The following is a 27,270-nucleotide window of genomic DNA, read 5'->3' as shown; positions in this document are numbered from 1 at the left end:
CCCTGTCACTTACCCCGCTCTGCTGCCTCTGGAACTCAGCTCCACCGTGCTCGTACCCGTCTCCTAGGGTGCGCGTGGCGGAGCTCTGTAATTTAAAGGGCCAGTGAGCTCTTAATTAGTGCACCTGAATACACATTATAAGTTCCTGCACCTCCCACATCCCCCTGCCGGATCTTCAGTGCCATTTGCCTGAGAGAAAGCGTACTCAATTGCCTGTTTGCCATACCCGTGTACCCAGACCTTCCCGCTATGTTTTTTGACTACGAACCTTTGCCCCCTGCCTTGACCTTCTGCTACGTTGACTATGCCTCTGTCTCATCCTCCTGTACCTCGCCTTGCCCAGTTACCTGTGTGGTCGAGCCGTATTGGGGGTAGCGACCTGGGTGTCACCTGCCGCAGCAAATCCATCCTGCTTTGCGGCGGGCTCTGGTGAAGACCAGCTGCACCTTAGACTCCACTCCCCGATACAGTTCGAGTCATCTCCACACAGGTGGAGGATCCACATCCTGTTCCAGACCGCCCGCATCCAGGTGCGTGACAGATGGTTGCATTAACCATTTTAATGAGGGACCTAGGAGCAATTTTCGATGTCTGTTGTTACTTGCAGATGTCAGTTGCTGATAGCAGTGGGCATCTGCCGGTTATGGCACTTCTAAGCCTGCGCCGTACACCCTCACCCAACTCCATGGCATACATGTAATGTATTTTATAATAAAGGCTACATTGTTTTATTTTTAATCTGGTGCATAGGTGTGTATATATATATATATATATATATATATATATATATTTTTTTTTTTTTTTTTTAGGGGTGAGGGGGGGGGGTATATTATAACAACTAAATAGGAAGAAGTCATAAAATAGTAAGCACTGTAAAAGCTAGAATAATAATTCCTCTTACCACAGTAATAACTATAGGATTTAAAAATGTCCTAGAAATAAGAACTGGCTAAAAAAAATTAACGCATCGGTATCTGACAAATCTGAAGGATCAAAATACAAACCAGCTTTGGTGTGTGACAATGTACATTAAATATGCTGCACACTAGTTTATCAACAGAAGAGATAAAATGAGGTTTGAAAGGACGGGCTTTGAAAGGTGTTGATGCTTTGGATCTTCTCCGATATACATGCCCTGACAGCAGCAGAATGAAGTCTGGCAATCTTTGACCTTCAGCAACATTAATACTAAAAAAAAGAAAAAAAAATGATGTGAGGGATTTCAAATTGTAATATATTCAAGTAAAAATGATTCTGTCATTCTGTGCTACAGGTCTGAAACATATTACTTCTAATACGCCTGTTCCTAAGGCCTCTAATGTTATGTAAAAGAAAAATAACCTTGTGTGACAGTTTAACATTGATGGATGTGGCTGCCAAATGCAAAGAGATAAATAAGCAGGTGATGAATAAACAGCACTTCAAATAAAGACATTACACTGCATGCAAAAAATGACGCCAGGCACCTAGGAACTGTGGGTGGCCGAAGGTTAGCCATTTCATGCCCACTCTGTAAAGCAGACTTAATCGCTTTCAATATTTTCTGTTAAAAAGGACGCGTAATGAGCCAATTTCACAAGCCCAGAGAAACTGATTATTATCTCCGAGTTCCAACAGAGTTGGTTGTTTTCCAAGAACTAGTTTTTACTTGACAGGATAAAAACCTCCAAAGCAAATATTAGTGGGGAAGTAAAAAAAGGGCACACTAGATGGCAGTGTTACTCTTTTAGGGAAAAGGAACAACATCTATTTAGAGAAAATATTGAAGAAGATACGGAAACGGAAGATACAGGATTTAAGTATAGATTACCGTGTTAAAGAGAGGTTGAATGGACAGACACATAGACAGGTAGATAAAACATACATAGAACGGAGGCCGACCATATAAGTGCCACAGGGCCCTGATCAAGTCTATCGCCTTTGTATAGGACTTACTCTTTCAGAAGAATACATTGTTAATAAACAGGGCATAACTGTCTATAGTCCTGATTTTGGGAGGACAATCGCACAAACTGGGCCAGGAAGGAAACGAGACTTGTGCAAACTCTACCTAGAAGTGGGCGTTTGTGGGGTGTTTTCAGGATAGGGCTTGAATTTAGCTATTTTGATTGTTTAAATGTTGGTTAGTATGACAAAAGATGGTGAAGAGCTCAAAGGTCGTGGAAAGTATGTAAAGATGGGAAACAAAAAATAAGCTCTGTTGTCATTGGAGGAAGCACCATTTCTGAAGAGGTAGATTGTAAGCAGTTTACATATATGTCACGTGGCATTCATTGATTAGGAAATTATTGAGTGGGCTCAAGAGCTGACAGAGGAGAATATAGCTGATCAAAAGTCCTTCTGCTTACACTCATTTCTTCAGTGGCCTATGGTTGGAGTTAGTGCTGTGTGGCTAACCTGTCACAGAACAACATTAGAGACTTTCTATTCAGTGCATCTGCTAGGGAGCTGATTCTTGAAGGGACAGTGACTACTCACTCAGTTTACTCATGTAACATTCCACTCTGTGCTGAAAAGATTATGTGATATCTGGATTTGCACAGAAGGTTCAGTAAGGCTGTTTCCACATAATCCTAGTGTCCAGAGGTCTCATTCCTGCACTTCCCTTTGCCGGGAAACTTATCTAACAAAAGATTGTTTGAGCTCATAGGGGAACATCAGGTTGGCTACACCACCCTGCCACAAGACATTCCTAAAGGACTATTACTCCCTGCACTGTAACCTTCCCTGTGTGCTACACAATATCGAGTGTGGTATATAGGAATTTATTTGATGGACCAGGTGGTGGGATCAAAGGATAACGAACAGTTGCCATGGCAATCAGGAGCCTTCTAAACATGGCTGTCATGTTAGATCTGCTAGTAAAGCTCGCAACATGAAGGGATTTATCATTTTAATGGGGCCTTCTATGCACACCTCTGGATACATATGGTAGGTAGACCGACAGATTAGATAGATAGATAATATCCAAGGAACAGCAGCACACAAGGAGTAGTGAAAAAATGGTGAAGGTTTATTCCATTAGTCCATTGTAATACAGAACAATGTTTCTGCAACCTTACGTTGCCATTCTCAAGCGTAAGGCCGCAGAAATGTTGTTCTGTATTACACTGGACAAATGGAATAAACCTTCACCATTTTTTCACTACTCCTTGTGTGCTGCTGTTCCTTGGATATGTTTGAAGAGTGGAGATACTGACCAGAGCTCCCACACAGCTTGCACCTACCATGTGAATTACTATTTTGTTTGTGCTTCTTTCCTGTAGTTCTTAGATGGATAGATATGAGATAGATAGATGGATAGATAGATAAATAGATAGATAGATCCAAATAGGCAGCAGCACACTGTGTGCTGCTGCCTATTTGGATATATTTATGCTGGGATCCCCTTGCCAAGGCTCCGACACAGCTTGCACCAGTTACGTATAGCTACATTTTGGTTGTGCTGCTCTTCTGTGAATTTAGATAGATAGATAGATAGATAGATAAAATCCAAAAAATATTTGCAGCACTACCTTGGTATTAGATGCCAGTTGCCAACACTCCAGACCCAACCAAAGTTTAACCATATAGAAAAACAATAGTGCGGCACTGAAGAAATGCAGAAAAAATATAGTGAATTTATTGTCTCACATATGCCATGATGTGAGACAAAAAAATCACTACATTTTTCAGCATTTTTTGAGTGCCACTCTATTGTTTTTCTAGATAAATAGATATAGCAAACAGAAGGCTGTAGCACTCCATATACGGTAAAAAAGCAGTGGCGTTTATTCCAACTCAGACATCAAGGCAACGTTTCGGCTGCATACAAGCAGCCTCTCTCAAGCTAAAACGTGGTCGACCGCGTTTTTGCCTACGGTCGGGAAACCGCATACGGCCGAAAACGCAGCCGACCGGAGGCTGCGGTTCACTCCGGTCGGCTCATAGACATGTATTAAATATGGTTCCCCTATACGGCTGAGTGCGGGCGCCACGATTAAGCCCCGCCCCCCTCCTCCTAGCCGTATACGGGAACGGTAAGTACAAAACGTGGTGTGAAACCACCCTTAGTGTGCTACGTTTTGACAACCTCATATTGCCATTATCAAGCCTAGATAGATAGATAAGGAAGATTAAACGAAGATAGAACAGCACAAGCAATAGTGGTAGGAAACAGAAGTGCCAGCGGTCAAAGCCTTGGTCAGTGGCTTGCGTAGTATCCGAAAAAAGTTACAGCAGCACCTCCATAAACAAAAATGTGACTTTATGCAGCAAAAAAATGCCAGAGTGACATTTTGGTCGTGAGAGATGACCGAAACATCGCTCTGGCATTCTTGTGCTGAATTAAGCCACATTTTTGCTTATGGAAGTGCTGCTGTGATTTTTTTGGGGATGGATAGATAATGTAGCCTCTAAGTTTGGGTTCACACTACGGAATTTCCGAACAAAATTCCATTTTGAAATTCCGCTTGGAAATTCCTGTGCAGCAAGGTTCCTTTGCTGGCAATGGGATTCAGCAGCACAGTGCACACTGCAGAGTTTTCAAGGCAGAATTTTCACCCGGAAAATCCCCTTGAAAAAAATTCTGCCAGAACATTGAACTTGTTTAATGTTCTAGCTAATCTCCACTTGGCAGACAATGCTTAAGGGGATATTCCAGGAAGTTTTTTATTTGACTATGCTACATAGGCTGTAAAGTTAGTGTAGGTCATAATGTAGTGTCTGTACCTGTGTGTGATGGTTTTCTCACAATTCTTATGTGATTTTCACCCCAAAATTTATTTTTAACAACATACAAAATTACTTTTGTCTCAGATTTTTCCCAGGTTGCAATGCGCCGAGACCTGACTCACTAGTCAGCTGATGACAGGGAGCCTGTCTGCTTCAATGGTTGGAGGGATCACTTGTTGGGAGAGAGATAAATCTGCAACTAATGCAACAGCTGTAGGCACCCTGATTGAAAACCACAGGTCTTTTGAATGGATGCAGCTCATTTATGTTTCAATGGGTGGGGTGGCTGATGTGTGGGAGGGAGAAAAATGGAATTGTGGGATTTGTAGTCAAAAAAAGAAAAGTCAAACAGGAAATACCAGTTCACAAAAAGCTAGCCACAGTGTTATGGTAATCTCACAACATAGCCATTTAGCCCAAAAACAAGCGCAGATCCTTCCTAAGCATGTCCATTACAGCCTGCCAGGTACGTACTAAAATCACCTTATGGTGGATAACCCCTTTAAATCGGCATTGGTCGACGCTGCCCGCACTCAAAATCTCCTGACAGATTTTGTCCGGCCGGAGATTTCGAGGTCCGTCCGGCTTAGAGTATCTGCACTTTTGTACTTATGTCAGGAGGGCTGCCATGGGAAATCTGAATTTACCACAAGTGTTCTATCTGCTGATAAGACAATTTCCTAACTTCTGATCTATGGCTTCACTTTCATGTATACTACAAAGAAAAATAAATAATTTCAGAACTATAATTTTTTTTCCTTATTTTAAAGTGATGAAACAATAACATGAGTTTAAACTTTTTTAATTAAAGAACATAATGACTTTATTTAAAAGAAAACTAATGAGCAAATTAGCAGTTTTTTTAATCATAAACATATAGAGAAATGCTGAGGTGTGATTTCTCCAATATTGTTACCTTCATCTTAGAGATACCCTGCATTTAACTCTTTATTGACATGATGCCTTTTAACCCTTAAGATATAAGCTTTTTTTAGTACATATAAATTAGCACTCTGTTTAAATTAAAGTAGACCTCCAGGTGTATTGTGAATTTTATGAAAAAGTATTATCCTAAGCAGTATGCACAAGTCATTTTTCTAAATTATATTAATTTTAAATTTGACATTTTATTTTTTTTTTGCAAGGAGGCTTGGTATGTTTAAAAAATGCTTTTGATACATAACCCCTTTAAAGGGGGTTGTCTGTGAATTAAAAAAAATGTTTTGCATGGGGAGATTGGTTAAAAATAAAAACAACCCATACTCACATCTTCTAGTGCCATGCAGCTATCGTACCAATGGTTACTGCCTTGAATGTTATCTTGGCAAGAAGTTGCTCGCTCGGCCAATCACTGGTTAAGGTTGGACACCACTACAACCAATGACTGACTGAGCAGGGAAGTTCCTGATAGACAATACATCATCAGGAAGAAGGAATTAGCAGTGAGGAACGGGGCACCAGGAGAGTCAATGTGACTTCCATTGGGGACTGGAAGAGGTGAGTGTAAGATTGTTTTTTTTTAACCCACACCCAGGATAGGGGATTGCTCCGTGCCCGATGATTCACGATACAGGGTACGGAGTATGGTGACATCAAGGTTCCTCCCCCTCGCGACATCACACTCCACCCCCTCAATGCAAGCCTATGGGAGGGGGCATGATGGCCACCATGCCCCCTCCCATAGACTTGCATTGGGGGGGGGGGTGACATCACGAGGGGGGGGATCCGTGGCATCATGATACTCCGACACCTGTATCGTGAGTCATCGGGCACGGAGCGATCTTCACTCTGTGCAGCTGATGACAAGCTGATGACAAGCGGCCAGAGGCAGAACCAGTGGCGTCTCCAGCATTCATATTTAGGGGGGGCACATGGGGGGCCAGTGACAAAAGTGCGGGGGCAATTTTAAAATGTGTGTGCGTGTGTATATATATATATATATATATATATATATACACACACAATGAGCGTGTCTGCTCTTAGCGGAGGATTGCCGTTATAGGCAGGCACAGATGGAGGCAGCACTGTAGGGTCCATTGTCGGTGGATCTGCAGCATAAGGATGCGTTCACACGGGGTATTTGTCAGTGGATCCGCAGCTGCGGATCCGCTGACAAAGGCCCCTAAAGTGCTGCCCTCTTTGTGCCTGCTAATAGCGGAAATCCACCGCTACCAGCAGACACACTGTGATGTGCGAGTTGCAGTGTATCCGCACATCCCGCACATCGCGGCCGCTCCCCCGGCTCCCTGAGCTACACAGAGAGCGGCCGCGATGTGTGTGAGTACACTGCAGGGTAACTCGCACATCGCAGTGTGTCTGCTGGTAGCGGTGGATTGCCGCTATTAGCAGGCACAAAGAGGGCAGCACTTTAGGGGCCTTTGTCAGCGGATCCGCAGCTGCGCATCCGCATACACTGTGGATCCACCCCTGAATGAGCCCTTAGGGTACGTTCACACATACAGGATCTGCTGTATATTTTCTGCAGCTGATTTTGCTACCTATTGAAGCTAATGGGTTGCAAAATCAGCTGCACAAAATATGCAGCAAAAATATGCAGCAGATCCTGTACATGTGAATGTACCCTTGAGGGGTTAATGAGGGGTTAATGTGTTCACATGTTGTCCTTCCAGAGGGGTCACTTTCTCGCCTCCAGTGTCCACAGGTCACCAACAGGTCACATTACCAGAACAATTTATGGAAAAATCGCGGCAAAAATTGCGCTTTTTCACAAAAATTGTTGTGATAATGTGGCCTGTTGGTGACCTGTGGACACTGGAGGAGGGAAAGTGACCCCACTGGACTGCTACCATACACATTACTCAGCCCCGGGTTATACTGCTGATCAGGGGGGAGAGAGGGAGGACACGGGACATCACTCACCTCACATGAAGGGCTGCTCTGCTGTGTGACCTGTCAGCTCTTGGCCCGTCCTCTCCTGTGCTGGGGGCGGAGCCATCAATGTATCGGGGCATCCCTATTTAATTTAAATTGGGGGGGCCAAAGGGGGGGCACGGCCTGATCTAGGGGGGCCATGGCCCCCTCTGGCCCCCCCCTAGCGACGCCACTGGGCAGAACCCCTGTGATCAGACGTGTTATTCCCTATCCTTTGGACAGGGGATGAGATGTCTAGGGGCGGAGTACCGCTTTAAACATTTTTGTTTAAAGGGGTTCTCCGGCGCTTAGACATCTTATCGCGGGGGTCCCGCCACTGGGAACCCCCGTGATCTTGCACGCCGCACCCCGTTTATAATCAGTCCCGGAGCATGTTCGCTCCGGGTCTGATTACCGGCGACCACAGGGCTGTCACGCCCCCTCCCATAGGCTTGCATTGAGGGGGGAGGAGTGTGGCGTCACACAGGGCGGAGCCTTGACTTCACAACGCTCCGGCCCCGTGATCGACAGTAATCAGACCGGAGCGAACACGCTCCGGGGAGTGATTATATTATCCCCAGCGGTGAGACACCAGCGATCAGGCATCTTATCCCCTATCCTTTGGATAGGGGATAAGATGTCTAAGCGCCGGAGTACCCCTTTAAGACTGTTATGCTTCCTATTGTAAACCCCCACCGCCTTCAGTACATATGAGTGCTGTTATGTGCTTGTCATGTCCAGGTTGCTGTTCTTTTCCACCATCCTTTCTTTCACTGCTGTCACAAAGCTTCTTCTCCTGCTGCAGCTCCTGCTCTGCTCTGGCAGATAGGGTGCCCCTCTATCATTAAAGGAGCAAGTGAAGGCACCCAAAATCTGCTCTCCTCCTATTCTCACTCTGCACTGCCTATTTAAGGGAGATCTGTCTGATTCTTGGTGTTTGAGCAATATTGTGGTGTTTTCTTAATAAGATGTAGAGAAAGGTGTATCATGAAAGACAACAGTACCAATAGCTAATATACAGAGGGAGTGCAGCTATAAGGAAAATAAATATACTAGGTCTGACCACAAGAATGCACTTGGCTATGTTTGGAAGCCTATAGAGAATTAATGGAGCAGTTGCTATCTCCCACGATCAGCCTATTTTCAGACAAGGGTGGACACATTCAGCAATCCCACAAGAAGGGAAGGAATCACCCTTAAAGGGGTACTCTACCCCTAGACATCTTACCCTCCATCCAAAGGATAGGGGATAAGATGTCTGATCGCAGGGGGTTCTGGCATGCTGGGACCCCCCGTAATCTCCGGCCTGGCACCCCAGTAATTAGTATGCACAGATCAAACTCTGCTCCATGCTGGATTACAAACGACCACAGCCATCACCCCCGCTCCATATATCTTCCATAGACATTTATGGAGGGGGCGTGATGACCATGGCCACCTGAAGCCTAGCACAGCCGGCGCGCTGGACAGAAATGTTTAGAACGCCTGGGCACCAGGCCAGAGATCGCAGGGGTCCCATCAGCCGGATCGGGGATAAGTTGTCTGGGGCGGAGTACCCCTTTAAAGAGGTTGTCAAGTGAAAGACAACTTATCCCCTATACACAGCATAGGGGTTAAGTGTCTGATCGCAGGGAGTGCAACCTCTGGGACCCAACCTGATATTTAAAATGGGCTGCCCTCTTCCAGAGAAAGTGCGAGATGCAGAAGACATGTGCTCCATTAATTTCTATTGGAGCACCGAAGATGCCTAAGTGCTGTATTTGGGTATCTCCCCTCCTATAGAAGTGAATGCATAGTTTTGCCATCTGCAGCATGCATCGCTGAGAGCTGATGACCCACCATGAACATCATAGGCCACCCCAGAAGTTGAATAACCCTTCCACCCCCCTGCAACCAGACACTTGGGGATAAGTTGTGTTTCACTGGAAAACCCCTTTAACAATTGTCCCTGTAATCATATGTAGAGCAATGAAATGCTATATGTCATTGTTTCATATTGCTAGTAGAATTTTTTCATGTAAATATTATTTCAATTGATGTAATATATTTTTATATGTTTGAATAAACAGTATTGATACAAAGCCAATAAACTTTAGCCGATTGGTTCCAGCAACATTTTCTTCATAAGCATGGTGCTTTATAATGAGCCCAGAAGAGAATACAATAAAGAAAAATCTTATCTGTATGGCTGGAGTCCAAATGGCCTGTCCTGTAAGTACTTCAGGCAAGTGTTCTATATGACTAATTGAAAATACTGCCCTGAATCTAATCATAAAAGTATGAGGAGGTACTTCTGGCAATCTCATAAAAGTTATGCCATATGCTCAACAAAGACACAATGCACCAAGGTACTAAAAAGCAAATAAAAGCAAATGCAACCCTTGAGTTTAAATAGAGTTTATGAATAATTGCAGGCATGTAACTTTTCATTGGGCAAATGCTTGGTTGACAAACTTGACATCAACCAAAAAATCATCAGGCAAAAAAGTTGACTGATAGACCTGGTGGTCAGTGGGCCAGGTAAGGTAATTCATTCCCTCAAGACCCTTGAGAATACTGGAAAAATATCCACGAATTATATTCATTGGTTTTCTGCAAGACTTAGAGACTATTTATCAAGACCAGTTTCCTCACAAGCACACGGGTACATTGATTTTTGTAGGGGGGCGGGCCGCTACATAAATTCTGGCACATCTCAGAGCTGGCGTAGATTCTAGTTAAAATTTTTACCATTTTTGTTGACTAAATTTGCTGTGTCCATGACCTCACAACCCCTTTGCACAAGAATATTGCTTTTTGGCCGCCTACGCCAGGCAAAGGGATAATAAATCCCCGTCAAAATCTTCTATATAGTACCTTTAGGACTATGCTGCCCACCCACAGAGCGATCAGTACAAATGTGTTCATTAGACAGTGGCCTGGGTTATATGCAATGTCGAAAGGGCTTTCTATACAATGTTTATTGTTTGAAAAACATATAGTTGATATAATATATAGTCATTTATGGCAGAATGTTCTCTTTTTCAAAGAGTATTCAGTTCCAAGTAAAACTGTTTTATGGTGGCTAGTGATATGGTGGTATGGGATCTGCTTTTTAAAGGGGTTCTCCGGTGCTTACACATCATTTCCCCTATCCATAAGATGCCTGATCGCGGGAGTCCCGCGGCTGGAGACCCCCAGGATCTTGCACGCGGCACCCCTTTTGTAATCAGTCCCTGGAGCGTGTTCGCTCCGGGTCTGATTACCGACGACCACAAGGCCAGGGGCATGTGATGTCACGCCTCCGCCCCCATGTGACGTCACTCTCCGCCCCTCAATGCAAGCCTACGGGAGGGGGCGTGACAGCTATCACGCCCCCTCCCGTAGGATTGCATGGAGGGGCGGAGCGTGACATCACAAGGGGGCGGAGGCGAGATGTCACACGGCGCCGGCCTTGTGGTCGTCAGTAATCAGACCCGGAGTGAACACGCTCCGGGGACTGATTACAAACGGGGTGCCGCGTGCAGGATCCCGGGGGTCCCCAGCGGCAGGGCTTCCGCGATCAGGCATCTTATCCCCTATCCTTTGGATAGGGGATAAGATGTCTAAGTACCGGAGAACCCCTTTAACCCAGAGTTAGACTGGAATCACACGTGTAGTTTGTTTTTTCAGGTTTATGAGGCAAACTCAGTAGTTGATTCAAATGAAAGAAAAAAAAATCAGATACTCCTGATCCCCATGTATTCACCACATCTACAAAATTGACACATATCATTCCAGCTGTAGGCTAGGTTCATGCAATGCATTTGGATGTGTATTTTGAAGTGTATCACCCATTGGATAACATTAAATTCAATCAAAATACCCTCAATAGTGCACTAGTTTTAGTTTTTTGTCACTTATTTAATATTATGCATTCGGTGCTTTTTTATTTTATTTTATTTTTTTTTTTGGGGGGGGGGGGGGGCTAGGTGCTGCCAAAATAAAATAAAAAATCTCTGATCACCTATCCGTATATTCCAGCTTTGATCTCTGGTGCTTTCAGCTTCTTCCTGATTCCTGTGATCTGGAGACCATGCAGATACTGTAGTTTCTTTCGTGTCACCTTGTCACAGGAAACAGGAAAAAGCCTAGAGCAACAAGGACCAGTAGCTGACAGGAATGCAGTCGAGGGGATCAGTGAAGGTGAGTATGCTTTATTTTTTTGGCAGCATCTAGATCACTTTCTAAAAAATATTTTTATTGTCGCACAACCCTTTTGGGAGTAATTAAATCTGTTTTTGATACAGAGTTTTTATTTTCCAGGAGTGCATCCAAATGGAAGGAAGCATAACATTTTCTTAATTTGTTTAAATGGCCACTGTCAGATGTAAAAACTTTTTATATGCTGTTACTGATGAAAATTAAAGACCTTTTGTTAATAGGGTTGTTTAAAAAAGTTTGAATTTTTTATAAAGAAAACAGTTCCTAAAAAAATCCCACCGCTAGGAGTCCCTATACCTATTGGGACACTAACCAGTCCTGCAGCAGGATCAGGCTTGTCCATGAGTCATGGACAAAAGATGATTTATGGACAAGGTTGCATGAGTAGATCCACCAATCACCTCCCACCACTTCAAGGGAGGGACACAACACCTTCCCCTGAGAGGATTTCTAACACTGTGAGCTAATGAAAAAATGTATTTTCATAATAAATATAGGTGATAGAGGCATAAAAATTAGATGTACATGATCAGGATTAGATACAGAGCAACATTTTTTTTTTTTTTTTTTTTGTGGAACATGACATGTATGCTTTAATCCACTTCTGTGTTTCACACCAAAAACTACAATAAAAACTGCACCAGAAACCGTGTCAAGTACAGCATGTATGATTCCAAAGGAAGATTTCACTCAGAGTTTGTTGCAGCTTTTGTTCCAGTTTTTTCCCCCCAGAAATCCCTTCTTGTCATTTTATGGAAAAAAAAATATTCAAATCGTTTTAATTAAATAGAAAAAAATGGATCCTGAAGAGGTAAGTAACCACTGGACACCAAGTATGAAAGAGTTACCATTCCACTGTCTTGGACCATCCATAACCTAAACATTTACCCTATCTGCCCTGGACCATCAAGCATTAACACTTTCTGTACCCTAGACCACCAATGATGCAAAGATTAAACCATTCACTGATAACACTCCGCTGGAAAACATTTTTTAAACCAATGGGTGGCAGAAAGTTAAACAGATTTGTAAATTACTTCTATTAAAAAATCTTAATCCTTCCAGTACTTATCAGCTGCTGTATGATCCACAGGAAGTTCTTGCCTTTTTGAATTTCCTTTCTGTCTGCCCACAGTACTCTCTGCTGACACCTCTGTCCATTTTAGGAACTGTCCAGAGCAGGAGCAAATCCCCATGGAAAACCTATCCTGCTCTGGACAGTTCCTGACATTGACAGAGGTGTCAGCAGAGAGCACTGTGGTCAGGCAGAAATGAAGTTCAAAAAGAAAAGAACTTCCTGTGGATCATAACAGCAGCTCATAAGTACTGGAAGGATTAAGATTTTTTAATAGAAGTAATTTACAAATCTGTTTAACTTTCTGCTCCCAATTGATTTAAAAAAAAAATTTTCAGTGGGAAAAAAAAATGTCGCTACACATGGTAAATACAGAGTGGGCCTCATTTACTAAGAGTGGAGTGTAGTTTTCTTTGTGGGTTTTTTCACTGACAGGAATTTTTACAACTGTTCTGAGCGGCCAGGTTTTTCAGAGCTCAAATCTACCACATTTTATGTGGAGACATTAGTAAATACTGTATGTTGGAATTTTTCTAAACTGTGGAGGACACGCAGGACTTTTTGATGGCCATGTCACTTTTTCCCGATGGCCACGCCACTTTTTGGGTTTTCCGAGTAAAATAGGAGAGTTGGTCAGCTTTTTTGAAATTTTTTGATCGCAAATTCTAGTGCAAAAAACGCGTGACACCTTTTTTGGGCGCAAAACCTGAGAAAAAGACAGTCGGGATCCCATTAGTAAATGAACCCCAGTATCTTTATTCTCTAGGTTAATACAAATGCAATTATACCCAATTTATATAGGGTTTGTTTTATATTACAACTTACATTTTTTAGCTTTGTTTAAAGATAATAAATATGCTTAAAATCACCCTATTTGGACGCCTATAACTTTTTTACAATGCTCTATGAGGGCTCATTTTTTGCAACATAACCTTTTCTTTTTATCTGCCAGTTTAATATTTTCTTCCATTTACACATTCACTATGCAGTTACATTAACATTATATTTTAATAGTTCGGCTCATTTCTGTACATGGCCATACCACATATATTTGTTTTGCTTACACTGTATAATTTAAAAAGTAGGAAAAAGGGGGGTGATTAAAACATTTTTTTTAGGAGACGACTATTTATATTTTGAAACACATTTTCTATTATTTTATAAACAGATTTTAAGTCCACATAGGAGACTATTCTACGTGATCTTTAGATTTTTTTGTACTGTCTAGTGCTATGCAATGGCACAGCACTGATCGGTAATATTGGCCTGTGCAGACTCTATAAGAAGATTGACAATCGGCAGCATGAAGGTGAAGTGAAGCCCTTCAGCTGCCATTGTAGAGGGTTGGGATGACTGCACTCTGTAGCAGAGGTCCCAATCAGTCCCCTGAACCTTCCGGCAACTGTAATTTGAACTTTTAGATGCTGTGTTGATGGCTGAATCTCAATGTTAATGGCGGACATTGCCATTGTACCCTGAACTTGTGGATTTTGCTAAGGATTTCCCATGGATTTGCCGTCAAATCCACAACACATTGGTTTTGCTGCAGATTTTAGTTCTCTAAAAATCTGTCACACCCCCTCCCATAAGCTTGCATTGAGGGTACGGAGCGTGACATCACACGGGGGCGGAGCGTGCTGTCACACGGTGGCGGGGCCGGGAAGTCACAATGCTCCGGCCCCGTGATCGCCAGTAATCAGACCCGGAGCGAACACACTCCGGGGACTGAATGTAATGGGGTGCTGTGTGCAAGATCACGGGGTCCCCAGCGGCGGGACCCCCGCGATCAGGCATCTAATCCCCTATCCTTTGGATAGGGGATAAGATGTCTTAGCGCCAGAGTACCCCTTTAACCTCATTACAAATACTCAACAATTTTGTGACATAATTTGATAAATTTACAAACTGACCCAGCAGATCAATGTACAGGGAAACTTGTCTCAGCATATATACAGGATATGGTAAGGTCATCTTTGCTGCTGCAGATTTTCTGTCCACAACTGAATAAAACACCTGCATTTCAAATCAACTGGTGCCAGAAAGTTATACACATTTGTAAATGACTTCTATTTAAAAATCTTAACCCTTCCAGTACTTATCAGCTGCTATATGCTCCAGAGGAAGTTGTGTAGTTCTTTTCTGCCTGACCACAGTGCTCTCTGCTGCCACCTCTGTCCATGTCAGGAACTGTCCAGAGAAGGAGCAAATTCCCATAGCAAACCTCTCCTCCTTTGGATAGTTCTTGACACAGACAGAGGTGTCAGCAGAGAACACTGTGGTCAGACTTGAAAAAAAACTACACAACTTCCTCTGGAGCATACAGCAGAAGATAAGTACTGGGAGGATTAAGATTTTTAAATAGAAGAAATTTATACATCTGTATAACTTTTTGGCACCAGTTGATTTGAAAAAAAAAAATTCTACCCCTAAGTGTCTGCAATTTCAGTCTATTTATGCATAATTGAACATAATATCATTGAGGAAAACATTTTAGTGCCTAAAATATAACCTAATCAATTCTTATTAAAAGTACTAGTAATTACCAATAATTGGTATTGCCAATTATTAAAATATAATAATATTGCTCTCACACTGTAAATGCCATAAACAGGGAAACAAAATACCAAATGCCAAAGTTGCCAATTTTTTGTCACCTTGGAAAACTTAAATTTAACAGGGAGTTGCACTTTTGTGTTCATGGGTAAAGTGGACATGTGAGCTATGTATCTTCATTGCAAGTTATGCCATTTATTGCATATAGTTATATAAGTTATTAACCCCTTCCCGCTATTGGACGTATGCATACGTCCAGGCGAACTACACGTTCGCGCAAATGGACGTATGCATACGTCCAAGCGATCTCCTGCTCTGCCGCGGGCAGCGCAGGAGATCGCGGGTGGGACTCAGCTGTCAATCACAGCCGGAGTCCCACCGCAGCGCCGGTCCCGGCAGCATTAACCCCATAGATGCCGTGATCAGTTCTGATCACGGCATCTACGGTGTTTGCAGGGGGAGCGCTCTCCCCCTGCCCATCAACGGCGGCGCCGCGATAAAATAAGGGGGATCGGGGGTGTCCAAGACACCCTCGATCCCCCTTGAAGAGATAGGAGTGAGGTGGCAGGGTTGCCACCCCTCCTATCCCTGCTATTGATCGGCGGAGCGGCCGACCAATAGCAGACTGGGGGCGGGGGGGTTAAAGTTCGGTTCCCCCCGCTATGCCCACCCATCGGTGTCCGGGCACAGCGGGGGGAACCGTGTAGTAGCGGCGGCGGCAGCGGCGGTCACTTACCCGGCGGAGGCTGTGATCATGGCGGCGGTGGAGGTGAGTATGACGCCGCGTGTCCGGGAGTCTGTTGCCTAGCAACATCTGCAGGGCGACAGTTTAGAGAGTGGTCTCTAAACTGTGGCCCTCCAGATGTTGCAAAACTACAACTCCCAGCATGCCTTGACAGCTGTTTGCTGTGTTGGCATGCTGGGAGTTGTAGTTTTGCAAGATTTAGAGGGGTTCAGGCTAGAGATCACTGACAGTGGTCTCTAAACTGTAGCCCTCCAGATGTTACAAAACTACAACTCCCAGCATGCCCAGACAGCAGTTTGCTGTCTTAGCATGCTGAGATTTGTAGTTTTGTAGATTTGTAGTTTTGCCGCCATCAGTGTAATCCGCCGTCAGTGTGACTGTAACCTAAAAACACTACACTACACTAACATAAAATAAAGAGTAAAACACTACATATACACACGTACACTGCCCCCCCACCACCACCCCCCCTTCCCCCCCAATAAAAATGAAAAACGTATCTTACAGCAGTGTTTCCAAAACGGAGCCTCCAGCTGTTGCAAAACAAAAACTCCCAGCATTTCCGGACAGCCATTGACTGTCCAAGCATGCTGGGAATTTAGCAACAGCTGGAGGCACCCTGTTTGGGAATCACTGGTGTAGAATACCCCTATGTCCACCCCTATGCAAATCCCTAATTTAGGCCTCAAATGCGCATGGCGCTCTCACTTTGGAGCCCTGTCGTACTTCAAGGCAACAGAATAGGGTCACATATGGGGTATTGCCGTACTCGGGAGAAATTGGCTAACAAATTTTGGGGGGCTTTTTCTCCTTTTACCCCTTATGAAAAGGTAAAGTTGGGGTCTACACCAGCATGTTAGTGTAAAAAAAAATATTTTTGTACACTAACATACTGGTGTTGTCCCATACATAAAATTAAATTTCACAAGCGGTAAAAGAAAAAAAGCCTCCAAAATTTGTAACGCAATTTCTCCTAAGTACGGAGATACCCCATATGTGGGCGCAAAGTGTTCTGGGGCGCACAACAAGGCTCAGAAGGGAGAGGGCACCATGTAAATTTGAGGTCTAAATTGGTGATTTGCACAGGGGTGGCTGATTTTACAGCGGTTCTGACATAAGTGCAAAACAATAAATACCCACATGTGACCCCATTTTGGAAAGTACACCCCTCACGGAATGTAATAAGGGGTACAGTGAGCATTTACACCCCACAGGTGTCTGACAGATCTTTGAAACAGGGGTCTGTGAAAATGAAAAATAAAATTTTTAATTTGCACAGCCCACTGTTCCAAAGATCCGTCAAATGCCAGTGGGGTGTAAATTCTCCGTGCACCCATTATTACCTTCCGTGAGGGGTGTAGTTTTAAAAATGGGGTCACATGTGGGGGGGTCCACTGTTCTGGCACCACGGGGGGCTTTGGAAATGCACATGGCCAAATTCTCTCTCCAAAAGCTCAATGATGCTCCTTCTCTTCTGAGCATTGTAGTTCGTCCCCAGTGCACTTCACGTCCACTTATGGGGTATTTCCATACTCAGAAGAGATGGGGTTACAAATTTTGGAGGGTATTTTCTGCTATTATCCCTTGTAAAAATGTAAAATTTGGGGGAAAACAAGCATTTTAGTGTAAAAAAATATTTTTTTTTACATATGCACAAGTCGTAAAACACCTGTGGGGTATAAAGGTTCACTTTACCCCTTGTTACGTTCCCCAAGGGGTCTAGTTTCCAAAATGGTATGCCATGTGGGGTTTTTTTTCTGTCCTGTCACCATAGGGGCTTCCTAAATGCAGCATGCCCCCAGAGCAAAATTTGCTTCCAAAAAGCCAAATGTGACTCCTTCTCTTCTGAGACCTGTAGTACGCCAGCAGAGCACTTTTCATCCCCATATTGGGTGTTTTCTGAATCGGGAGAAATTGGGCTTCAAATTTTGGGGGGTATTTTCTGCTATTATCTTTTTTTTAAATGTAAAATTTTTGCTAAACCAAGCATTTTTGGAAAAAAAAAACATTTTTTTTTTACATATGCAAAAGTCGTGGAACACCTGTGGGGTATTAAGGTTCACTTTATCCCTTGTTACGTTCCTCGAGGGGTCTAGTTTCCAAAATGGTATGCCATGTGTTTTTTTTTTGCTGTCCTGGCACCATAGGGGCTTCCTAAATGCGACATGCCCCCCGAGCAAAATTTGCTCTCAAAAAGCCAAATATGACTCCTTCTCTTCTGAGCATTGTAGTTCGCTCGTAGTGCACTAAAGGTCAACTTATGGGGTACCTCCATACTCAGAAGAGATGGGGTTACAAATTTTGGGGGGTATTTTCTGCTATTAACCCTTGCAAAAATGTGAAATTTGGGGGGAAACACACATTTTAGTGAAATTTTTTTTTTTTTTTACATATGCAAAAGTCATGAAACACCTGTGGGGTATTAAGGCTCACTTAATTCCTTGTTACGTTCCTCAAGGGGTCTAGTTTCCAAAATGGTATGCCATGTGTTTTTTTTTTGCTGTTTTGGCACCATAGGGGCTTCCTAAATTCAACATGCCCCCCAAAAACCATTTCAGAAAAACGTATTCTCCAAAATCCCCTTGTCGCTCCTTCGCTTCTGAGCCCTCTACTGCGCCTGCCGAACAATTTACATAGACATATGAGGTATGTGCTTACTCGAGAGAAATTGGGCTACAAATTCAAGTATAAATTTTATCCTTTTACCCCTTGTAAAAATTCAAAAATTGGGTCTACAAGAACATGCAAGTGTAAAAAATGAAGATTTTGAATTTTCTCCTTCACTTTGCTGCTTTTCCTGTGAAACACCTAAAGGGTTAAAACACTTACTGAATGTCATTTTGAATACTTTGGGGGATTCAGTTTTTGTAATGGGGTCATTTATGGGGTATTTCTAATATGAAGACCCTTCAAATCCACTTCAAACCTGAACTGGTCCATGAAAAATAGCGAGTTTGAAAATTTTGTGAAAAATTGTAAAATTGCTGCTGAACTTTGAAGCCCTCTGGTGTCTTCCAAAAGTAAAAACACGTAAATTTTATGATGCAAATATAAAGTAGAAATATTGTATATGTGAATCCAAAAAAAATATTTGGAATATCCATTTTCCTTACAAGCAGAGAGCTTCAAAGTTAGAAAAATGCTAAATTTTCAATTTTTTCATCAAATTTTGGGATTTTTCACCAAGAAAGGATGCAAGTTACAACAAAAATTTACCACTATGTTAAAGTAGAATATGTCACGAAAAAACAATCTCGGAATCAGATTGATAAGTAAAAGCATTCCAGAGTTATTAATGTTTAAAGTGACAGTGGTCAGATGTGCAAAAAAGGGCTGCGTCCTAGAGGTGAAAATGGGCTGTGTCCTTAAGGGGTTAATCTATCTACACAGTTCTAACAAGCATGCAAACACCTGAATCATAGTGTGAATGGACCCTAAGAAAACATATACATTTGCCTAGGATTGTTTTTCACTGTTATTCACATGCACAATAGGGTTTTGTAATTGCTACATACATACATATATGTTTTTTTTCACTCGCCACCAACAATTCCATGAACATTTTATTTAGCATATAATCACATAAACCTGAACTGAAAACTGCCTATCTCCAGCAGACTCCGTCTTCAATAAAACCAGCGCTGCTCTCCAAGATGACATAAAACTAGGGCAATCATTTATTAAGCACATTCTAAAATGAAATTAACACATTGCCATTTTACCACTTTACAAGATAAATTGATAGGCTTAATGTGAAGGGGAGAGGACTATCAGCCGGAGAGCACAATGGTTTAACAAGTATTTATAATCTATGATCACTTATTGGAATCCTTTGTTCACTAAATGCAGCGCTGGAATTTTTTTTAGTTTACAATAAGATGATAATCTCCGGTTTAACAGTATCTGTTTACTAGTATGCAACATAAAGGGGTTCAAATAACAGGACAAACATAGCAGAAATAAACCTGAAACTTCATAACGAGATTAAAGTCTTCCTTTACTGGTGTGGTCATTTTCAGAAAAATGCAGCATTGTATACAATTGTAATTTTTCAAGAATTTTAAATTTTGCGCCGAAACCTCGGAACAGGGGGGGGGGGGGGGGGTTTCCACCTCCCCACCTGCATTGTGAGACAGAGCTTTCTGTTTCGTCTCTATAGCAGCCGCTTCCAGCACATGATCCAGGGCCATAGCATGGCAATATGTTCAGTCTCCTACTGGAGATGGCTGCTATGGGGATAGAGCGGGAAGCTATTCAGTGTATCCCTTAATCATCTAGACACAGGCATTCTTGTCTAGTGCCTGCTGTCATGTTGTTTCTATGTCAGAGAGAAAACAAAAAGATGAGTGGTGCACAGGGTCCCTATACTCCAGTTTAACATAAGAAAAATTTGGTGGAAAAGTGGTCTTCTATGTACTGTAGATTGGTGGTCATCTGTGCACTGGCGTTAAGAAATGCTAATGGAGTGAGCCTCATGCATGGTCTGCTCCGCTCTAGGAGAGGAAGAAGAGGATCTCCATTCTACTGTTGAGAATAAGTGGAATCCGTGCTAATCAGCTATGGGTTATAGCTTAAATAATTCATATATTTCCCAGATGGTGAAACACCTTTAAGTTTTATCACAGCCCTTGAGAGGGGTTTAATCTGAAAGTGTGTCCGTTGGATCATAAAAGGCTTTGCAATCCTGTCCTAGCATTGCAGAGCCAGATGAGTCTCTAATGTTAAATTGACTATTAGTGATGAGCAAACTTTTCAAAAGTTCTGTTCAACCTGTTCATTGAACTTTGGGAAAAAGTTTGCAATAGCCCTGAAACTCATCTATACCATTGTTTAACCCCTTAAGGATGCAGCGTTTTTCCATTTTTGCACTTTCGTTTTTTCCTCATCACCTTCTAAAAATCATAATGCTTTAAATTTTGCCCCTACAGACCCATACAGGGCTTATTTTTTGCACCACCAATTGTACTTTGTAATGACATCAATCACCACAAAATTTATGGCGAAACCAGAAAAAAAAATATTTGTGAGGCAAAAGTGGAAAAAAAACACCATTATGTAACCTTTGGGGGCTTCCAAAGGATAGGGGATAAGATGCCTGATCGCTGGAGTCCCGCCGCTGGGGACCCCAGGGATCATGCACGCGGCACCCCGTTTTTAATCAGTCCCCGGAGCGTGTTCGCTCCGGGACTGATTATGCCCGACCGCAGGGCCAGCGGCGTGTGACGTCACGCCTCCGCCCCCGTGTGACATCAGGCTCCGCCCCTCAATGCAAGCCTACGGGAGGGGGCATGAGGAATAAGTGCTAATGCCTGCTGTTGTAGGTCTCTGCTCGACATAAGCTGCAGCATTCATTGCACACAACATTCCCTCTACTAAACCACCAAGAAAGGCTTGTTTAAGGTGCACTTCTCTCTGGGTATGCCTCACTTATTCAGACACAGTTGTGATCACATCTGAAGTGTCAGTATGTGGTGACTAGTAATAATAAAAAGGTGTGCCAACAGTTAATTGATTTTTTTCCCAATAATGTTTCTCCAAAAACATCCAACCCACCCCCCCAACCAGTGCTTGTCCCTTGGTAAAAGAAAGGTGGCAAAATGAAGATTGTCAGTGAACTTTGTGGTTTTCTTGGCAATAAGAACTAAATGACCAAAAATAACTAAATGCCTGTTTTTATCCCTCTACATTTTGTGCTAAATTGTACCACTTAATGATACAGTTAAACTTTTAGAAAAAAAACAAAAAAAATACATATACGATTGCATAGGAATGCAACCGAGAGTATAATAATAATTTGTATGGAAATAACAATACATTGAAAATCAAAATGTTATGTTTCCTATTGTGTCAATAAATCTTACCGCCCAGTGCAATAGCAAATCAACCAAAAGGGGGCATTGGAAGACTAAACGAAGTGAATATATTGCTATTTAAATTTAATGTGCTGATAACACAGACAACTCATTGGAGGGAGTAATTAATAAAAAAAATGTTACCAGATATTTGTTACTTTAGAACATTGGAGACTTGTATGCAGATGGAGAATTTAAAGGAAATAAGTGATAACCACATAGTTGAGAGACTATAAAAGAGACTTTGATGTTTGACAGTTGTAATAACCTGCAGAGTGCTCTAATGGCTGAGGGATCAGGTGCAGAAGTACAGCAATAACAAGAGCTGAATAATTATCACAGCCATATCTGTATAACCAAAGTCCCTGAGTATGAACTATATAAGGAGGCTTCTGCTGCCTCTCCAAGATTTCCTGAAATGTTAAATCACTGAACAGGGAGCACTTTCAGCATTAGTGCTGCCCAGTTAGAAAGAAATAAAGCACACAAACCCCCAGTGCCTGTTCTAATGTCTTTGTTAATTATGAATTATGGGTAAACATGCAGACTCACAGAGGTCACGGCTGTCAGCAACAATACTTTTCAAGAAGGATTCTTATGGGGGTCTTTCTAATCTGCTATAATACCCTTTTATTGTATATACATAGAGTGTGCCAAGAATAAAGGGGAAACTCTTATTTGCCTTGAGACAAAAGTACATTTCCTTATCATTTGCCTTCTTTTCGTATTCAGAACCGCATTCCGTCCACACATCCCTCCGATCATAACATATTCTCCTTTAGGGGTTTGCAAGATTGGAAGAAGTAAGATTCTATTCAGTAGAATTAACGTTAGGCGGATGATCCGAGATCGGCTCATATGAAAGTTATGATAGATTAGAATGTGGTTGACCAAGCATTATTCTAATTTTTTATAGTCAAATACTAGTGAGGTATACCGTATACAGAACTGTCATTAACTTCAGAAGATTATGTTCATCCAGACAATATTTTGGCAGTATAGCGTATACAAATAGGATTAAAATGTATTACCGAACTCCAACTATTCACTATAGTTTTATATTCCATCCAGGTGCTTCCTCAGGTTCAAATGTATTATGTGATATTTGCTGCAAAAATGTCTTTGAATGAAACTTTTTGAGTATGTGCATGGATTGGTAATAGTTAAAGATAGTTCTGCAATAAATGCTGTCTGTGAATATTTACTTATACTACTAGTTTTCCAAAAGAGAAACAGATATATATATATATATATATATATATATATATTTATTTATATTTTTTTACAATGATGGGGTTATCTATTGATGGTCTGTGCTCAGGATATTAGATCAATGGGTGTCCAACTCATGGCATTCCCATTGATCAAGCTGAGGAAGCCATTTGAAGGGAACATGTCACAAGATTTGCCCTATATAACAAGCAGTAATGGGTAATGGACGTTAACCTGATGTTTCCTATCATGCCTGAAAGCCTGCAGTCCTGGATGTGTATGTGGAGATGTTGGGTCATGCCTTGGCTGTTAATTACACCATATCACCCTCAACTGGCATTTCACCAAGCTGCCCACCCAACTGACCACCTGCATTATCTTGCACTTAATTATCATACAACAAGGGACATACAAAAAGTTGTTTTCTCCACCAGCTGTCTCCTCCTTATCATCACAGACAGCATTACAGTGAAAGGTGGTACAAAAAGATAGGTAAAACACAATTTTCAATAGCTGATGCTCAGAGTTTAGCCTCCCCCTCCCCCTGTGACTTCTGCACAGGTCACAGAGCATGACTAGAAAACTCTGCCATTGAAGTTATTTGGATCAGCTCCAGTCTATTGTATCTATGTCTATGGTGCCTGCTATAAAGCTTCAGTACCCTTGCACCACTGCTTAAAATAGTGTGCAAGTTCAAACAGACTTGCACCCAATATAAACACTGACGAGACTGCAGTGCCCAAATGAGCACTACTACCTCTCTACACACCTGATCACTGGGTTTCACTGAGTTGAACTTCTGCAAATTCCACTGGAGCGGATGGTGGTTGCCAAACTTATAAAATCATCTTTTTATTTCCCATCCAAGTGTCAAGGAGGCGGGGATAAGCTGCTTAAGTGCAACTGTCTGGGACATCTAGAGCAGCACATAAAGGTCCTGTAACAGTGCACAGAGAAAGAGGGGGCAATAGAAGGAATATAGAGGGTGGGGTATATAAACAAATGTACATGGAAGTGGGGAGGTTATAGAAGTATATCTGCGGAATAGGGATCAGTATATGTGTTATAGTATATGAGACAGGGGCACTATATGTGAGATAGGGGGCCATAGGGAGCTGTATATAGGGGGTATAGGGAGTAGTATATATGGACATTGTGTGGAGGGCATTTGAATTGATTTGAGTCTGTATCCCAATATTTACCCTTAAGCCAATTTCCATTTTTGCATTTTTGTTTTTCCTCTTCACTCTCTAAAAGCCATAACTCTTATTTTTCTATCCACAGACCCATTTTATGGCTTGTTTTTGCAGAACCAATTGTACTTTGTAGTTACACCTTTCATTTTACCATAAAATGTATAGCATAGCAATAAAAAAAAAATTATAACTGGGGAGAAACTGAAAAAAAAACACAGTTTTGCTAATTTGGGGGGTTCGTATTTACGCAGTGCCCTTTATGGTTAAAACGACACATTCTCAATACGATTATAATGATACCAATTGTTACATGCTTTTCTATTATTGTACTGGTTTAAAAAAAATGCATATATATATATATATATATATATATATATTCACATCACTCCCCCTTTTTTCCTTAGGAAAATAGTATTCAATGTATGGAATAGTAGTCTGTTATCAGATTAGTATAGCATCACATTTATATATCCTAATTGTATCACAGTTTGGGGTGAAGAGAAAATGTGGTGAAAAGAAAATGAGGAAAAAAAATATTATTTGTTCTAGAGAAAACTACTTGTCATGTTGTTTGATATGTTTATTTTTTAGTCTTTATTAAAAGTACATAACAGTGTACATATAAATATAACATTAACACAACTTTAAATTATCATAGCATATTATATTTACATTTATGTACACCTACATACATGGTACCAGTGTTTTCTGTATGTCCAGAGTCTATACACAAATATCTCACACAATTAAGGTATACAATGTTTTAGAGTAACTGACATGATGCCCCTATAAGACTGGTACTTCAGATTCAATCTTGAATATAATTTTTGGAGTTTCTATAAGATTTTCATTCGCCCAAAGTCTAGTTAAAAAGGTCTTCCGGGAATTTTTTTTATTTGACTATGCTACAGGGGCTGTAAAGTTAGTGTAGTTCATAATATAGTGTCTTTACCTCTGTGTGACGGTTTCCCAAAATTCTTCTGTGATTTTCATCCCACTATTTATTTTTAAACAGCATACAAAATGACTGTTGTCTCGGATTTTTCCCAGCTTGCAATGCGGCCAAGACCTGACTCACTAGTCAGCCAATGACAGAGAGCCTGTCTGCTTCATTGGGTGGAGGGATCAATCTGCAACAGCTGGAGGCACCCTGATTGATAACCACAGGTCTTTTGATGGATTCAGCTCATTTAAGTTTGAATGGGTGGGGTGGCTGATGTGTGGGAGGGAGGAAAATGGAATTGTGGGATTTGTAGTCAAAAAAAGAAAAGTGAAACAGGAAATACAAGTTCACAAAAAGCTGCCACAGTGTTATGGTAATCTCATAACATAGCCATTTAGCCCCAAGACAAGTACAGATCCTTCCTAAGCATGTCCATTACTGTCTGCCTGGTACGTACTAAAGTCACCTTATGGTGGATAACCCCTTTAATGCCAATATGGCAGCTTTTGAGCAAGAACACATTTTTTAAGCTGGTCTGCTGGACAAATCATCCATGTGCCTTCGCTACATGGATGACGTGTTTTTGTTGTGAAAATGTGATATCGCTAGAATAATCGCTAGAATTAAATTTAATAAAAAACACAGGACTGTTACATTTACTTTAAAGTATAATAGTAATACTATTTACTGATGGGTTTGCTACTACTTTGTATGTAAAACCCACAGATATGCTCCTGCTGTGTTTAGGGGTCTTCCTCACAGTCAATTTGCAAGGGTGAGGGATATCACTAACACAGACTCTGAATATGAAATAAAAATACAGAGAAAAATAAAGAAAAACAGCGGAGAGGTTAAGTGTCGCGTACTGTTACCTTACCTGCCTCAGCTCCTATTCAGTGGAGTTCTTTCTTGTTGAAAGAAGGTGGCCAGCCGCAACTTAACTCAAAGCCTTGCTTCAAAAACAAAAATCACGTCATTACTAGTAGTCAAAAAGCCCAAAAAGCCTTCTAAGTGTTTTTGGGCATTGTGATCTCCAAACAGAAAAGAAAAGTAACAACTGTAAGGTAGATGAAGATGTCACTTATGATACACTGAAATTATTTGAATGTCATTGTGTATTCTTTACATTAGTACTGTGTGTATTTGTGAGGTTTTTAGTATTTCACAATTTGTGAAACAACCATCAAAATATTATTTGAATTGTTTAGGTAATACCTGGAGCTGTAATTGTATATGGTAAAAACATATGTAGCTGTATTCTTGACTATTTGAGTAGCTAAAATTTTCCATGGTGTCACTTTACTACACTACTACAATTTTTGCCACAAAAAACAAACCTTCAGAATGAGGTGATGGATAAAAGATGTTTTGAAAATTATAGCTTTGTACGGTCCTATCTGTAAATGCATTGAAACATTATGGGTCTTTGTTATGTATTATATAATGCAGGAATATATAACATACTGGATTAAACCTTGGTCTTCTGATGAAGGCAGTAAAGTGTTGGGTCTGGATAAACTTAAAGAGGTACTCTGCCCCTATATAGGGGATAACATGTCTGATCACGGAAGGTCCAGCGGCAGGGAACTCCGGCGATCTGCAGCGTTATGGTCTTAGAAGCCTGGGCTTCCGTGATCATGATGTCACTCTACATCCTCTCCATTCATGTCTATAGGAGGGGGCATTATGCTAGTATAAAGCTGTCACACCTCCTTCCATAGACATTAACAGAGTGGGGCGTGGCGTGATGTCACAATCACGGAAGCTGTGTTCACAGTCATCCGGCACTGTAGAGAGCTTGCTTCGTGCACCGGATGACTGGAGTGCCGAGGCCCCAGAGGCCAGACCCCCGTGATCAGACATGTTGGGGCTGAGATCTTCCTAACCTAGGGTTTATCAGGTGATTACTACAATCCCTACCTGTTGTC

The 27,270-nt window shown here is 41.8% G+C and overlaps 1 long non-coding RNA gene across 1 annotated transcript; it reads right to left on the bottom strand.

Moving 5' to 3' along the window:
- Positions 1 to 1,022: 1,022 nt before the first annotated feature.
- LOC130360825 (uncharacterized) lies at positions 1,023 to 26,955 on the bottom strand. The gene is made up of 3 exons (XR_008890814.1): positions 26,807 to 26,955; positions 26,220 to 26,295; positions 1,023 to 1,188 (listed from the first exon to the last, which is right to left on the bottom strand). It is a non-coding gene; the product is annotated as an uncharacterized LOC130360825 (long non-coding RNA).
- Positions 26,956 to 27,270: the final 315 nt, after the last annotated feature.

Source organism: Hyla sarda, chromosome 3, assembly GCF_029499605.1.
Source record: "Hyla sarda isolate aHylSar1 chromosome 3, aHylSar1.hap1, whole genome shotgun sequence".
In the NCBI taxonomy this organism is placed as follows: Eukaryota; Metazoa; Chordata; class Amphibia; order Anura; family Hylidae; genus Hyla; species Hyla sarda.
This window is presented reverse-complemented; position numbering and strand designations above follow the sequence as displayed.